The 18,067-nt window shown below is 40.4% G+C and overlaps 1 long non-coding RNA gene across 1 annotated transcript in view; it reads right to left on the reverse strand.

The window, feature by feature from the left end:
• The window catches only part of LOC126481453 (uncharacterized), a 33,422-nt gene extending 16,747 nt beyond the window's left edge, over positions 1-16,675 (reverse strand). The window contains exons 1-2 of the long non-coding RNA XR_007587564.1: positions 16,585-16,675; positions 11,711-11,790 (exon numbers count right to left, since the gene is read on the reverse strand). This is a non-coding gene — a long non-coding RNA (uncharacterized LOC126481453). The remainder of the gene's footprint in view (positions 1-11,710; positions 11,791-16,584) is intronic.
• Positions 16,676-18,067: the final 1,392 nt, after the last annotated feature.

Genomic DNA, 18,067 nt, shown 5'->3' on the forward strand with positions numbered 1-18,067 from the left:
CTTCGTATGTTTTAGTTTTGGTTGTCTCCACAGCTGACTGCAGTTTCCGAGAATGTCATCTTCCAACAAGACGGGGCACTGGCTCATTGGAACATCGACGTTCGTCACTATCTAAACTACGAACTTCCGCATCGCTGGACTGGGCGTAGTGGTGAAGATGGTGTGGCCCAGTTTCCTTGGGCTCCCGGGTCGCGTGACCTAACGCCTTGTGACTTTTTCCTTTAGGCGTACATCAACGACCGTGTTTACGCGCCACCACTGCCAAGGACACTGGGACAGCTCAAAGAACGCATCAGTGCTGCTGCGCTGACCATTGACGGGATGTTGCTACGTCATGTGTGCAAAGACCTTGACTACCACTTGGAAGTGGGTCGTGTGAACAGAAGGGCACTCATAGAACATTTGTAGAGTGCAAAATGCAAACTTGTTGAGTTTACGATTCTATTCATGTGAAATCATACTTGCACATGTAATATTTTGAAAAATATAGAGCTTTGAAAACAAATGACTCATTTATAAGAGCCATTAGAGAGCCTATACAGACACTCTGTACATGGGCCCTCTAGGAGTCCTGTGTATCACTAAATGGCTAACCGGTCTGTGGTGCACAATTCCGTTGCAGATTGCCTATCAAACGGCTACCAGGAGCAGCAAAACTTTTGACTTTCAATTCGATATAAGTGTTGTCATAATCTGCTTATTAAGTGATATAATATTCTGTTAAAAGCTTAACACGTGTATGTCTTTAGATAATCTAACTCACTACACACACGTACCAGACCAATTCATCCAGTATTTGACAATGAGAGCACTTAGTGACTTGCGACAAATTTTACAGGTAATTTGAAACCTTTACGATACTTTTCCTCGCTGACACCCCAACAAAATGATGAATGGAAAAGAAGTTGATCTATTACAACATTTTCGCTTTTTATGTAGTAAAACTGCCGCATCATGAGTGATGTTTTAATTTGTTACTCCTAACTCTACCCGCAACACATTTTGCAGACAGTGTCTACATATACCATTGAATGTATCTGCAAAACTGTATCATTGTAAGACACACAGTTTAGAACGAGGCCTACGAGAAAGGCAGGCCGCGGTGCGTACGTCACGAGTGTAGGCCGAGCTCGCTCGCTCGCTCAACTCAGCAGAAAAACTGCGTTTCTACACCTGTTAACTCGTAACTGGGTGTGTATGTTCAAACGAGAATTGCTTCTTCTACTTGAATCCACTATTATCGAATCTTACTGTAATTAATCCTATAATTATAGAAAGTGCATAGGCCTGCTAATAATTTGTTACGGCTGTACTGGTGCACAATAAAATTAAAATTGTGTCAAAATGATTATCAGTTGCATAAGGCACCACATCTTGTATGAAATGAGGACCGTTACGCAGAAGAAACTAAAAACTACAAACAAGTTGTTAAACCATTTATGTCGAGAGTTGATCTTGAATTTTGTTGTACGACTAGTAATCAGTAAGACTTCATAATACCAGAGTCCAGTAGAAGATGCAATTCTCATTAGTACGTACACACCTAGTTGCGAGTTAACAGGCTTTGAAACGCATTTTGTCTGCTGAGTTAAACGAGCGAGCTCACGCCTACTTTCGCCGCGGCCTGTCTTTCGCGTGGGCCTCGGTTCAGAAGGTGTGACGTCATAAACATTGAGATACATGGACAACTAGCTTTTGCTTCGAAAGAAGCGCAGATTACCAGACTATACTCATCCAGTCAAAATACTAACACTAATTCTTTACAGAAGAATGGAAAAGCTGGTGGAAGCCAGCCTCGGGGAAGATCAGTTTGGATTCCAGAGATTACTGACCCAACTACTTCTCGTAGTACATAGGTTAAGGAAGGATAAACCTACGTTTATAGCAGCTGAATGGAATGGGCAGTGTTTTGAAAGGAGAATGTAAAATGAACATCAACAAAAGCAAAACGAGGATAATGGAAGGTAGCCGAATTAAATCCAGTGATGGTGACCGAATTAGGTTAAGAAATGAGACATTTAAAGTAGGACATTAAAAGTAGCAGATGAGTTTTTCTGTCAGTGGACTGTGCGGCTGGTCCCGGCGGAGGTTCGAGTCCTCCCTTGGGCGTGGGTGTGTGTGTTTGTCCTTAGGGTAATTTAGGTTAAGTAATGTGTAAGCTTAGGGACTGATGACCTTAGCAGGTAAGTCCCATAAGATTTCACACACAATTTTTTTTCTTCTGTCAGGGAAGCAAAATAACTGATGATGGTCGAAATAGGATGAATATAAAATGTAGTCTGGTAATTGCAAGAAAAGCGTTTCTGAAGAAGAGAAATTTGTTAAGAGTACAGATTTAAGTGTCAGGAAGTCCTTTCTGAAAGTATTGGTATGGAGTGTCGTCATGTATGGAAGTGAAACATGGACGATAAAAAACTTAGACAAAAAGAGAATAGACGCTTTTGAGATGTGTGATACAGAAGAATGCTGAAGATTAGATGGGTAGATCTCTTAACTAATGAGGACTTACTGAACAGAATAGGAGAGAAGAGAAATTTGTGGTACAACCTGACTAAAGGAAGGGATCCGTTGGTAGGACATATTCTGAGGAATCAAGGGATCACCAATTTAATACTGGAGGGAAGCGTAGAGGGTAAAAATCGTAGAGGGAGACTAAGAGATGAATATAATAAGCAGATTCAAAAGGACGTAGGTTGCAGTAATTGCTCAGAGATGAAGGGGCTTGTACAGGATAGAGTAGCAGGAGGGCTGCAACAAACCAGTCTCTGGACTGAAGACAACAACAACTTCTCATCCGGTGCTTGATACTGATAGAACTTATCGACTTCCAACAAACTTTAACCATAATTTCAAACTTTTTCTCTCTTACGCGCTTCACATCAAATATTTAATACATTAACTCATTTGTAAAGTTCTAAGCTTTTTTATACATAAAGTTAGATTTTTTAATAAATCGGGGTTTATTAGTATTGAAAACAAATGTTTATTTATCATCGTATGAACTTTTAACAGCCTGTTTTTGTAAACACGGCTTTTTATATTCTGGTATGTATTATTCAGTACAGGGTGTCTCTATTCACTATCAATTTCCATGCAAACGCTAATCTTTTTTCTTGTCTCTTCAGATACTGGTATCTTAGTGTGTGCGTGTGTCTCTAAAGTCACTATCCATTTCCATGAAAAGGCTAATTTGTTTTTCGATTCTCTGCAGATACTGGTATCTTCGTGCAAGATATTTCGCACGGAAAAACGGGTTGCCATTGTTTGTGCTCAGGTAAGCGGCTTATCGTAAGAAGCCACCAGAGCAGAATTTACCCGTAAAGTCCACAAATCAGCCCCATCGTATCAGGGAACCAACAGGCCACTTTACAGTTGAAATGGGAAGGTCAACATTTCGTTCCATTACTGAAAGATGGAGTGTTTTGACCCAGATGGCGGTCTTGTAGAAGGGCAGTAGAATACGTATAAAACTTCACAATAAAATTGATTTTTCAATTACTGTCTTTCTTTATTGAAATGGATAGTGACTTTAGAGCCACCTTGTAATTTCGCTGTAATTTTTTGTAAATACAGGGTATTTCAAAAAAATATTCGTATTACAAAATATTATTTTGTTCAAACTATCGATCGCTGCGTCTCGCCTCGGCTGCTTGTGGCGTTCGCTGTTTTATTCAGTCGTTTGGTACTTAACAAATTTGTAAATGAAAATGATAATCTTATTTTATTACATTGAGTAATTACTAAATAATTTTTCTCCCGGCTAAAGATTTGGTCAAGTTGCTAAAGAACTCCAAGTTAACGTCGTGTTAAAGTGTTGTCTGTAAGTTGTGTAAGTGTCACTAAATCACAGTTCATACAACAGATTCTATACAACTATTGATTATGATGGAAGCAGTTATCTTCAGCAAAATGATCATTAAAACCACCGAATATCAGCCGCGCACAACACTGACGTATGTTACCTGAAACAATATTCTTCGCAACTCGAGCTTAATTAATTTCGGCTTCATACATCAGCTAGAAAAGCTTGTTATAAGGATCGTGCTATGAGCACTGTTTTTAAAGAGCCAATCTGATTCGAATTATTTTCATTAAAATGAGTTCGGGACCACCGGTGCACATTTATTTTTACACATTTGTATTACCTTCGGCATTTATGCCTGCAGAGTTGCGTAATTTGAATTTGCCGCTGTTAAGATGGCGGCAGACAATTGATAGAGACTTTCTATTGTTAGAGCAAATGGGATAAGTATTTGAAATGCTTATTAAACTTTACTTTCGTATTGTGCACTATTTAGACTTCATCAAGCAAACATTTTATTTTTTTCCTAAGGAAAACACAGACAAAAAACGCGATACAAATCGCTATCATCAATGGCTGCGCTCCTTGCAGCGGAAAGAGATAATTAACACAGATAATGCTTATTGAGTGAGGAATTAAAGTTACAAATAATTATTCACTCATATTTATAATAATAATGAACTCTATTCTCAAGTAATAATTAACAAATAATTGCAATTTCTTAACAGACCTCAGTTTGATATGCGTCCGCAACCTACAAAAGCCATCCAACGAAAGGTAAAAACAAAAGAAGACAAACGCAGATCATAAAAGGAATTTACAATTATCACTGTCTTTGTATGATACACATCGATATGTCCAATTACATCATAAAATATTACATAAATAATTAATATTTATCATCGTTTTCACTGTTTTTTTATATGTTGAATAGATAATGTTTATAATTGTTAGAGGCATAATTTCCTCTCGTCGCACCAGCGTTGCCAACCATACGATAAATTATCGCGATATACGATAATTACAACGTGAACACGATATACGATAGTACATTGCTGATAATTCCGGAATCTACGATAATTTTTGTGAAGATTTAAAATGAAAATAAATTGATACTTGTAGTAGTTTCATACGCTAGTAATCTGTTTTCATATATTTAAGTCCATACTCCATTCAATATAAGCAATTTCCTCTTTTTCTCTCGTCCACTCCCCGCAACAGTCCAACGACTCTTAACACTGTATATTCGCTTCCGGGGAATACCCTTACCGCCTAACAAATATTGTTTCACAACAATATGGGCTATTAGGGCTAGGCCATCGTCATCAGTTGCTGGTGAAATTGGGACTTGAATGCACGGGTAGTTGTCTTTGTGCTCTTAAAAGAATATTAATTTTTTGTTCTTAAGAGAAATTAAAGTGTGGTGTTCTTTAAATAAATACTGTAGTAGTGTATTCAAATATAAATAATGGAAAGTGACAACAGTGATGTAGATTCTCCGCGGACCCCACAGAAGAAACTGAGGCTGCGTGGTGAGTTGAAATTAAAACGTTTGAAACAAAAGTTCAGAAAGGAATGGTTGACTGATTTATCTTTCAAGGATTGGCTACAACCTGTTAGTGATGATGCATATAAAGCTCGGTGTAAAGTTTGTAGATGTGAATTCAGTGCTGAGTTGACTGTAGTGAAAAATCCCGCTAAAGGGAAAAAACACTTAAGTGCCGTAAAATGTGTCGGGCCTCTACAAAAGAAACTTGACTTTTCATCACAATCAAAATCGTCTGATACATTTGATAAGCAGGGCAAGACGACTGAAATATTGCTATGTGGATTTTTGGCAGAACATAACATCTATATTAATACAGCCAATCTCTTAAAAGATGTAATTAAAAGTGCCTTTCCCGATTCTAAAATAGTTGAGAACTTGCAGTTGGGTAGAACAAAAGCCACAGGGGTGATAAAGAATGTCATTTGGATGAACTGAATGAAGTTTTACGGAGACAAAAGTTGACAAAAGTTCAGTTTCATAATTGATGAATCTACCGACATTTCCGCTACGAAAAATTTGTGTATTTGTGTGCGGTATTTTGATGAAGATAGCTCCAAAATACATACTAAATTTTGGCAGTTGTTAGTTACAGCTGTTTGACGAGAAAAATGCAGAGGCCGCTCATGAAGGTGCACTGCTAATCGTTTGTACGATCTCGTACGTAAAGCCTTGTCAGTACATAATATTCCTCCTGAAAATTTAGTAGGATTTGCTTCGGATGGGTGCAACACAATGATGGGGAAATATAATTCTGTTGCTAGTCGAATAATTAGAGATTTTCCTGGTATCTTTATACAGAAATGTATATGTCATTCATTGCACCTATGTGCAAGTGAGGCTTGCAAACAATTACCAAGACTATGTGAAGACACAGCAAGGGATACATATTCATTCTTTAAGCATAGTTCAAAAAGAATAGCCCAGTTTGTGGAATTCCAACAGTTTTGTAATGTCGAACCTCACGAGATACTGCGTCCGTCTCAAACAAGATGGTTATCTTTGTTAACTGTTGTTTCACCTATTCTAGAACAATGGAATGCATTGCAATTATTTTTCACTTACAAGTGGGAAGAAGAAAGACTGTATGCAGCTGAACAGGTAGCAAAGGCATTCAGGGACAACTTCGTATGTGTATTTTTTATATGTCTCGAGTGGATTCTACCGAAATTTGTGTCTTTGAATCAATATTTTCAAAGCGAGAAATTAGTAATTTGCTCTTTGCATGATAGAATGTGCAAAACCTACAAAGAAATCCTTCTGTGCTATATGTTTCCTGATTATATCAATAAAACTGATTTGACAGACATAGATCCAGCAAACCCATCACAACTTGTGCCTTATACTTAAATGTATTTAGGTATAGGTGTGATGGATTTCATGAGCCAATCTGAAAACAACTCACAAAAATCTAAAGTGACTGATTTCTACTACAGAATGCAACAGTTTCTTATAGTATCTTGTTGTGAGATAAAAAAGCGGTATGATTTCAACAATTCTGTTCTAAAAATGTTGAGTTGGTTAACACCAGAAATAGCATTGTCAAAAAGTGCTACAAGGCCGTCAACGCTTGTTCCACTTATAAAGTCGGTTCAAAGGATTTCTCCAAAAGACAAAAGGCTTATGCAAATGATTGATGATCAGTGGAGAGCATTGCCACATGCAGAATTTCCCGAAAATCTACGGCCTAAAGAGGTGGACGAATTTTGGATGTTCATAAAGAAGGCTAGGGATCTTCATGGTAACAAAGAGTTCCTCCAAATAGTAATCTTTGTGCTAGATATATTAATTTTATCACTTTCTAGCGCTGATTGTGAGCGGATCTTTTCAAAAATGAATCTAGTGAAGACACCATTGACAAATAAGTTACATTCGGGTACAGTCAGCGCAGTAATGCTCACTTCCCAGCGTGTGAAGATTTTGTACAGTTCGAACCAACCAGTGCAATGATTGCATCAATGAACACGTCTAACATTTATGCTAAGAAGAAGGAATCTCATCGGGATAGTGACGCAGATTTCGCCGATGTGGAGTTCGACAACGATGCTTATTAGGGTGAGTTTAATTAGATTATTATTTTTAATTATATTACGTGCACAGTGCTACTTTTCGATCGGGGTTTAGCGAGTTTTCCTTGCATAAAATGTGTGATGCTTTGGACACTTCCGAGTTTATTTGGTTCTGAACGTATTTTTAGTACTTAGCATCGCGATTAGAGACTTTTGGTTCGTATTTAGGAGGTTTTATGGATAAAAATTTTAAAAGATGAGAAGACTTTGCCATTCGCGATTGAAAACAAATATTGTGTACGTCATATTATCAGCAATATTGTTTTTGTCTTTTTAAGATTATCAATATACGATAATTTTAGATAAAAAACGATAATTTTAAATACAAAATGCCATAATTTTATCTTATGGGGTTGGCAACGCTGCGTCGCATTGTAGCTAAAATTTATCTCGTGGATGTTACAAAGAGAAACGAATACATAGTCTAATTTATATTAATAGCCGCTAGATGTCAATTGTCTTCTATTTTGCTTGGTAAAAAATAGCTATTCTGCAACAGAAATCATTTTGTGTTCTAGAGTTTGCGAAGTGCAATTCCGTGATTACAATGCAAAGACGTTTCAGATGGTTCAAATGGCTCTGTGATGGGACTTAATATCTGAGGTCATCAGTCCCCTAGAACTTAGAACTACTTAAACCTAACTAACCTAAGGACATCACACACATCCATGCCCGAGGCAGGATTCGAACATGCGACCATAGCAGTCGCGCAGTTCCAGACTGAAGCGCCTAGAACCGCTCGGCCATCAGGACCGGCAAAGACGTTTCGGGTTGAGGTACCAAATTGATCCTCCGAATGGGTGGAACATTCGCAGATCGTATCGACAGTTTCTAGATACAGGATACGTATGTAACGGAAAGAGTCCTAGACGCCCTCGTGTTCCTGAAGAAAATGTTGCACGAATTCAAACTGCTTTTCAACGTAGTCCTTCAAATTCAATTCGTCGTGCCAGTCAGGAGTTACAACTGCCAACAACATTTTGTCGTGTTTTGAGACGTCGGTTGGTTATGAAGCCGTAAAAGTTATAGCTGTTATAAGCTCTGTATCCTGATGACAAACGCAAACGTGTGGCATTTTGTAACGAGATTCTTGATGCTATTGACAATGATAACACTTTCGCACAACGCATCGTGTTCAGTGATGAAGCGACTTTCCGTGTTAGTGGTCAGGTAAACAAACACAATGTTCGAATTTGGAGCCTACAGAACCCACATATGGCAATTGAACATGTGCAAACACAATGTTCGAATTTGGAGCCTACAGAACCCACACATGGCAATTGAACATGTGCGAGATTCGCCAAAAGCCAATGTATTTTGTGCGATATCCCGATCATCTGTTTACGGCCCGTTCTTCTTTGATGGAAACACAGTTACCGTTCAGCACTATCTCGCTACGTTAAAAAACTGATTGTTTCCGAGGCTGCACGAAGACAACTTCATTTTTCAACAAGACGGGGGGGGGGGGGGGGGGGGGGGGCACCCTCTCACCGGAGTCGCTAAGTGCGTGAATATCTGGATGAAACTCTACCGAAGCGTTGGATTGGTCGTCAAGGTGTTGGCGGCTTAACATGTCTCAGCTGGGCTCCACGATACCGGATTTGAAACCCTCTGACGTCTTCATGTGGGGTTTCGTTAAAGACAACGTTTATGTACCACCACTCCCACAGAACCCGGAAGAGTTGAAGAACTGGATCCGTACTGCCATATCATCAGTGACGAAGGACATGCTTGCCCGAGTATGGAAGGACCCTGAGTATCGATGTGATATTGTTCGTGTCGCTGATGGAGAACATATTGAACATCTGTAATCTGAGCTTGAAAGATCCGTAAATACGTGCGTAAAGTTTCGACAGTTTAAGTGTCGGATTTACCGTCTTCCTGCAAGTTTTCGACTCAGTGAATAGTTCACTTCGCGTATCCTGGCCATCGTTGTAACGCAACATGTTTACAGAGTTTATAGAGGAGCCCTCACCTTTCTCCTTGACCACTACCGGAAGGCATGGGGCGGACAACATTAGTTTAAAGGCGTGGACGGGCTGGGTTGGCTTTCGTTCACAAATTCTACTATCCTAACTCGTTGGTCCTGATGCTGCTGCATCATGACTGTTTAGTTCCTGCACATTTTGCTACTCGGAATTACTTCTGTATTGAAAGTTTCCGACAGGTGGCCTATAATTTTGCCTTGGCTGAGCTGCCTGTTGGTTAGCCCACCTGTCAGCAATAGATTGATTAGTTTTAGGCTGTTGGAAGTTGGGATTGTTGTGTCCCATGACGCCTCCGCGTCTTTTCCTATTATTTACTTGCTAGTCATTGACATACCAGTTCCCATTTGAGTTTGCGTATGCCGCCTTCTGCTGTGGTCACTGTAGTTATCGTAGTCGTTCTTTCCTCTGTTTCCGTTACTATTGCCGTTTTTATTATTATTTCCGCCGTTTTGCGGAGGGTAACCAACCTTTCTGCATCTTCGTGAATCAAATCTAGTGAATCCACGATGGCTAGAACTCTTTCCAAGTCACCTTCAGAGACGTTAACTAACTGCTCACTGGGTAGAAGAGGTTATTTCGGTTTTAATATTCTTAACGCCTCTCTCGTGGTCACGGGGTTCGTCCCAGTAACGAGTTTTACTAATGGAACTCTCTATGTATTTTCTCATGCTACCTAACTTCGGATCGTGGAAGGTAGGATTGTTCACCTCTTGTCTTAGACACTCTTTGGCACAAGTACTCCAATATTTTGTTAAGAAAGTTTTCTAGAATTCTTCGAGTGTTGAACAGCTGTTCACTATCTCCCTTGCCCATAGTGCGGCTTCATGTACAATATGTGAAGTCACAAACTGTATTTTTTGCCGCTCCGTCCAAACTTTGGCAGAACGTGTCTAAAACTTTTAATGAAAATGATCGGATGCTCGGTCTTTTTCTCTGCAGAAAATGTTTAAAAGCGCCTGTGTTCTATTAGGCTTCCTTTCAGTTTAATCTCAGAGCAGCTCGGCTTTTGTTCGTCAGCTACCGCTGATATCGTCTCTGGAGAAAGACTGTAAACATTTCGTTCAGGGAAAGTTGGTGACCGATAACAGCTTTCGTTTCCGTAGCGCCTACGGCCTTGAATCATATTTCGCTTGGTATCTTGCACACTAGACTCACTACGTTCTAGCAGTGCAATTCTACCTTGTATTCTTCTTTGCCAATGCGGAACTTGCCCCGCTAAGGAGTATTGAATGTGGTTTAATTCGTTTCGCAATTCATTTGCGGTTTCGCCATTGGCGAATGCAGCTTCATTTGTGAAATTTCGTACCATATTTTGTAGCCCAGTGCTCACGTATACCTTGATCTCTAAATCCTTTTGCTCCAACCACTGAGTTCTTTCGGTCGCTATCTTCTCCGATTGAGCCTTCAAGTGCTCTTCGACCTGCTCCGTTAATTCTACAGGAATCTGGTCTAATATGTTTGTCACTTCTGTTACTTTAGTGTCCTGGGCGTTTTGTGCATCCTGACACTTCCTGACATCATTAATAATCTGAGATACTGCTTCAAATAAGTCACTCTATACTTCCCTCATAGCAGTGATTTCGATTTTAATAGTTTTTAGCTGCTTTACTAGGTTTGTTAACAGCGCTTCGTCGCGCTTAGTTAGAAGTTCATTTAATTGACGGGTGATGTTCTCATCCCATACTTTCTCTCAGGTCTCCTGTCTCTCTTCACGTTCTTTCTGTTTGCTGTATAACTTCGGAAAGAACATTGTAAAGAAATCATCACCGGGCATTCACGTCATGATGGTTTTCCATTACTGTACAGTTTGACAGAGGTCGATGCCGTCGATTTATTATCGTCAGTTAAGATATTCCTATCGAATTCACTGGGTATCAGTTGATCCGATTCTTATCCTGTCGCAGTTTCTTGCGATAGGAGTTCCGTTAACACTCTACTTTTATCTGATAGATCGTGTATATTATCAAGAGATTCGGAATCGGAGTATACTGATTCCTTTCTCGATGCTTTTTAACACGATGCATAGAATAAACAACAGCAATCTTTTTCGTCCTAGCCATGGCTGCAACTCAACAGTCAATTGTTGCACCCAGCTATTATCTGAGCTTCGAGTATTACTTGCAACAAAAACACAGTAAAATCTTAACTGAAGCTTCACACGAATACAGCCTCTTGCTGTAATATACACAACACATACACAAAACAATACCTAACTCACAATAATACAATGTATCTGGAGTATCAAAGTGCTTTCCTGACCCATCAGCACAAAAAAACCGAAGGAAACACACTCTAGTGCCCTTACCTTAGTTATATTTAGCGACAGGTCCAGGTTGCATGTTATGTATTCGTGCCCAGGTATATAATTTCTTGTCGTTATAATTTCTTCTCCATGCAAGAAAGGTTGTGGGATTTTAATTATCCAATGAAGCACAAGTGATGAACATGTGGAAAGAAACATTCATCAGTTAATTACAAATACATGAAAATTACAATACAATACAATACAATAACGGTTTCTGTCAGACATTGTATTTTGCGTAGATTCGAGCCGCACGTTAGGGCACCATTTATACCATCCCTCTCTCTTCTTTGGTATTAAAGTGTTTTGACTTTAATGTAAGATGTGGTCGGGATTGTCGGGAAAAATTTAAAGGATATTTAATACACTGTTGGCATCGCGTATATTTCGCGCGCTCATAAATGCGGCTTGCGTATACGCCGAGGATAATCACTGTTGCATAGCAGGCACAAATATTAGTAAAAATGGGTACAGTTTTGCTCGTAGCGATTTAATTACGTTATCTAAACACGCGGTTAGCTCAAGATGATCAGGAGTAGCAAGAAACTATCACTGTTATTGATCGTTAATTAATTGTTGCCAAGAGAGAATCGATATTACCGCCTACGTAGCGTAAGGATTTGTACTCACGATAAATAATTTCATTGATATCACACTGGTTTCATTTTAGGTTAAGCATTTCTTTGACAGAAATACATTTAATTGCAAACTCATAGATATCGTGAAATAAACCTAAACCTTGTTGCCCACTGCAGTTAAATCTATCCACGAAATTCCATAAAAATTCTGATAAAATGAACTTTGCAAATTTTAATGCTTGAAAATTATTAACAGTATTCAAAGTACTTATTATGTTAACTTGAGGATGAAGTCCAATATTTTATATTTTAATTAAATTACACGTAATGGCTGCCTGTGCGCCATTACGCCAAAAGAAGGCCAGGTGGACGATTTTCTATACAATTCACTTTAAACAATTATTTTTCACTTAAATATTTCCACAAGGAGGGAGAGGTTTTAAATAAGAACAAGAGAAACTCTATTTTACCGTATATTATAAAGAAAATACGTAATCAAATGCTTAGTAAGTCACAACAGCTAAGCTACTTGATTCTTTACCAGCTGGGACACAAGTAGTATTTGATCCTTGAACCAAGTCTTATTTTGACCTTAATGAGAAAAGTCTTTTTTTGACCTTAATGTGAAAAGATGTCCACAATTACAAAGAATGTCTTTAAATTGTATAGTTACTCTTTGATACTAAAATACATATTTTATTAACACTTTTGACACAAAAAATATCATCTTAACAAGTTGTAGGCATTGTAGTTATCTGTCGTATTAGCTACAATTTTTATCGACGGAAATACACAGTTTCGTACTTTCTTTACACTTCTACATCTACATCTACATCCATACTCCGCAAGCCACCTGACGGTGTATGGCGGAGTGTACCCTGAGTACCGCTATCGGTTCTCCCTTCTATTCCAGTCTTGTATTGTTCGTGGAAAGAAGGGTTGTCGGCATGCTTCTGTGTGGGCTCTAATCTCTCTGATTTTATCCTCATGGTCTCTTCGTGAGATATACGTAGGAGGGAGCAATATACTGCTTGACTCTTCGGTGAAGGTATGTTCTCGAAACTTTAACAAAAGCCCGTACCGAGCTACTGAGCGTCTCTCCTGCAGAGTCTTCCACTGGAGTTTATCTATCATCTCCGTAACGCTTTCGCGATTCCTAAATGATCCTGTAACGAAGCGCACTGCTTTCCGTTGGATCTTCTCTATCTCTTCTATCAACCCTATCTGGTACGGATCCCACACTGCTGAGCAGTATTCAAGCAGTGGGCGAACAAGCGTACTGTAACCTACTTCCTTTGTTTTCGGATTGCATTTCCTTAGGATTCTTCCAATGAATCTCAGTCTGGCATCTGCTTTACCCACGATCAACTTAATATGATCATTCCATTTTAAATCACTCCTAATGCGTACTCCCAGATAATTAATCGAATTAACTGCTTCCAGTTGCTGACCTGCTATTCTGTAGCTAAATGATAAGGGATCTATCTTTCTATGTATTCGCAGCACATTACACTTGTCTACATCGAGATTCAATTACCATTCCCTGCACCATGCGTCAATTCGCTGCATCTTTAGATCCTCCTGCATTTCAGTACAATTTTCCATTGTTACAACTTCTCGATAGACCACAGTATCTAGGAACTCTTCAATCCAATCACACAATTGGTCTGATAGTCCATATGCTCTTACTTTTTTCATAAACGACTGTGGGGAACTGTATCGAACGCCTTGCGGAAGTCAAGAAACACGGCATCTATCTGTGAACCCGTGTCTATGGCCCTCTGAGTCTCGTGGACGAATAGCGCGAGTTGCGTTTCACACGACCGTCTTTTTCGAAACCCATGCTGATTCCTACAGAGTAGATTTCTAGTCTCCAGAAAAATCATTATACTCGAACATAATACGTGTTCCAAAATTCTACAACTGATCTACGCTAGAGATATAGGTCTATAGTTCTGCACATCTGTTCGACGTCCCTTCTTGAAAACGGGGATGACCTGTGCCCTTTTCCAATCCTTTGGAACGCTACGCTCTTCTAGAGACCTACGGTACACCGCTGCAAGAAGGGGGGCAAGTTCCTTCGTGTACTCTGTGTAAAATCGAACTGGTATCCCATCAGGTCCAACGGCCTTTCCTCTTTTGAGCGATTTTAATTGTTTCTCTATCCCTCTGTCGTCTATTTCGATATCTACCATTTCGTCATCTGTGCGACAATCTAGAGAAGGAACTACAGTGCAGTCTTCCTCTGAGAAACAGCTTTGGAAAAAGACATTTACTATTTCGGCCTTTACAGACGAATGGAAAAACTAGTAGAAGCCAACCTCGGGGAAGATCAGTTTGGATTCCGTAGAAACACTGGAACACGTGAGGCAATACTGACCTTACGACTTATCTTAGAAGAAAGATTAAGGAAAGGCAAACCTACGTTTCTAGCATTTGTAGACTTAGAGAAAGCTTTTGACAATGTTGACTGGAATACTCTCTTTCAAATTCTAAAGGTGGCAGGAGTAAAATACAGGGAGCGAAAGCCTATTTACAACTTGTACAGAAACCAGATGGCAGTTATAAGAGTCGAGGGACATGAAAGGGAAGCAGTGGTTGGGAAGGGAGTAAGACAGGGTTGTAGCCTCTCCCCGATGTTGTTCAATCTGTATATTGAGCAAGCAGTAAAGGAAACAAAAGAAAAATTCGGAGTAGGCATTAAAATTCATGGAGAAGAAATAAAAACTTTGAGGTTCGCCGATGACATTGTAATTCTGTCAGAGACAGCAAAGGACTTGGAAGAGCAGTTGAATGGAATGGACAGTGTCTTGAAAGGAGGATATAAGATGAACATCAACAAAAGCAAAACAAGGATAATGGAATGTAGTCTGATTAAGTCGGGTGATGCTGAGGGAATTAGATTAGGAAATGAGGCACTTAAAGTAGTAAAGGAGTTTTGCTATTTGGGGAGCAAAATAACTGATGATGGTCGAAGTAGAGAGGATATAAAATGTAGGCTGGCAATGGCAAGGAAAGCGTTTCTGAAGAAGAGAAATTTGTTAACATCCAGTATTGATTTAAGTGTCAGGAAGTCATTTCTGAAAGTATTCGTATGGACGATAAATAGTTTGGACAAGAAGAGAATAGAAGCTTTCGAAATGTGGTGCTACAGAAGAATGCTGAAGATTAGGTGGGTAGATCACATACCTAATGAGGAAGCATTGAATAGGATTGGGGAGAAGAGAAGTTTGTGGCACAACTTGACCAGAAGAAGGGATCGGTTGGTAGGACATGTTCTGAGGCATCAAGGGATCACCAATTTAGTATTGGAGGGCAACGTGGAGGGTAAAAATCGTAGAGGGAGACCAAGAGATGAATACACTAAGCAGATTCAGAAGGATGTAGGTTGCAGTAGGTACTGGGAGATGAAAAAGCTTGCACAGGATAGAGTAGCATGGAGAGCTGCATCAAATGGTTCAAATGGCTCTGAGCACTATGGGACTCAACTGCTGAGGTCATTAGTCCCCTAGAACTTAGAACTAGTTAAACCTAACTAACCTAAGGACATCACAAACATCCATGCCCGAGGCAGGATTCGAACCTGCGACCGTAGCGGTCTTGCGGTTCCAGACTGCAGCGCCTTTAACCGCACGGCCACTTCGGCCGGCGAGCTGCATCAAACCAGTCTCAGGACTGAAGACCATAACAACAACCTCTGTTTCAGTACTATTTTGGCCACAGAGTGTCTGGACATTTTGTTTTTATCCACCTACCGCTTTGACATAAGACCAAAATTTCTTAGGATTTTCTGCCAAGTCAGTACATAGGACTTTACTTTCGAATTCATTCAACGCCTCTCGCATAGCCCTCCTCACACTACATTTCGCTTCGCGTAATTTTTGTTTGTCTGCAGGGCTTTGGCTATGTTTATGTTTGCTGTGAAGTTCCCTTTGCTTCCGCAGCAGTTTTCTAACTCGGTTGTTGTTACACGCCTGGTTTAGGTTTAGTTTAATTTTTATAGGGCTTTCCAGGAGACGCCACGGTGAGAATGGGCTAGTGGGAGTGGATCGGTATAAGAGACTTACAGAGATGGACTAGTGGGTGTGGGCGAGTGACACAGAGGGCATCTTACGGGAGTGGGAGGTAAGTTACGCGTTAAAAAGAGCACGAATACGCCAAATTTTTGCTATAATTTTTATAGGTGCTGAGGAAGGTAGAATGAGGCAGCTGGTACCCCAGTTTTCAGAGTCCTTTAAACAGGACCATATTCGCCTCCTTTGTGCTCCGATAGGAGCCTTTTTCTGTTGGTGAACTTACGGTCTATTCGTGAACGCTGACGGACTACAAAGACATCCACGCTGCATTTCGGGTAAATGCCGCCTTGACATTGGAAGTGTAGACGAGCAGGAATGCAGAGCACCGCAGCTAAAGGCAGTCAACTGACAGCAGGAACAAGCGCGGTCGTGATCGCCGCTGCCAAGGACGCACGTAAGCTGAACTGCGGCCGCTATCACCTCGGTCACGGCAGGTCGGGCGTCGTCGACTCTCCTGATCCCGTCCAACTGTGGCTACAAGCCAACTACGCTGCACAGTAACATCATCTGGGCCATAGTAATACTTTATCCTCACAAAAGTATCCGGACACCCTTATGTAACGCGGAATTGATCATTAGATGTCACGAGAGGAATCGGGAAACGTTGTATAGTCCATAGAGAAGTGATAACAGTACAATGGGTCGGTCACGAAGGCTCTATGACTTCGAACGCGGACTAGTCACTGGGCTTCACCTAAGTGACAAAATCATCAAAGACATTTCAACCGTTCTGAATCTGCCCAAGTCGACTGCTGGTGATGAAGTCGTGAAGGTACAACCACAGCTAAACCAAGACGACGCAGAACTCATGCATTTACAGACAGATACCGCCGAGTTTTGCAATGGATAGTTGTAAAAAATCGCTTGAAATCAGAGAAAGGAAGCACTCGTGAGTTCTAAAGTGCTACCAGCTGTCCAGCTAGCACAGAGACTGTGCTGTGTAGAGAATGCCAAGGGAGCTTTCGGCGCTGTAAAATGTGACGTCGCTGGGCAGTGAATGACTGGAAACAAATTACGAGGGTCACTCCAAATGAAAACTCATTCCGCATGTGTGAAAGTTTTACATCCTTCCCGCTTGTTTTCAAACTTAGTTCAACCTGTTCCCGTGAGTGGCGCCGTCACAGCAAGATGGCTGCTACACTTGACGTTCGTCAGAAGCAACGTGCTGTCATACTGTAGAATTCCTGTGCTGTGAAAACGAGGCAGTGGGAAACATCCACAAGAGGTTGAAAAAGGTGTATGGAGATGCTGCTGTCGATCACAGTACAGTTAATCGGTGGCCAAGCAGGTTACGTGATGAAAGCGGGCAGCAGCAGGCCTTGTACTGCACACACTCCAGACAATGTGCAGAGAGTTAACGAATTGGTGACTGCTGACAGACGCATCGCAGTGAACGAATTGTCACGCTACGTTGGGATAGGGGAAGGAAGTGTTTGCAGAATACTGAAAATGTTGGCGTTAAAAAAGGTTTGTGTCAGGTGGGTTCCCAGGATGTTGACAGTGGCTCGCAAAGAAACAAAAAAACGGTATGCAGCGAACTTTTGGAACAGTACGAGAATGGTGGAGATCAATTTCTTGGAAGAATTGTGACAGGTGATGAAACATGGCTCCATCACTTTTCACCAGAGACGAAGAGGCTATCAATGGAGTGGCATCATGCAAATTCACCCAAGAAAAAAAATTAAAAACCACACATTCTGCTGGAA

Source organism: Schistocerca serialis, chromosome 5 (genome assembly GCF_023864345.2).
Source record: "Schistocerca serialis cubense isolate TAMUIC-IGC-003099 chromosome 5, iqSchSeri2.2, whole genome shotgun sequence".
NCBI lineage: Eukaryota > Metazoa > Arthropoda > Insecta > Orthoptera > Acrididae > Schistocerca > Schistocerca serialis.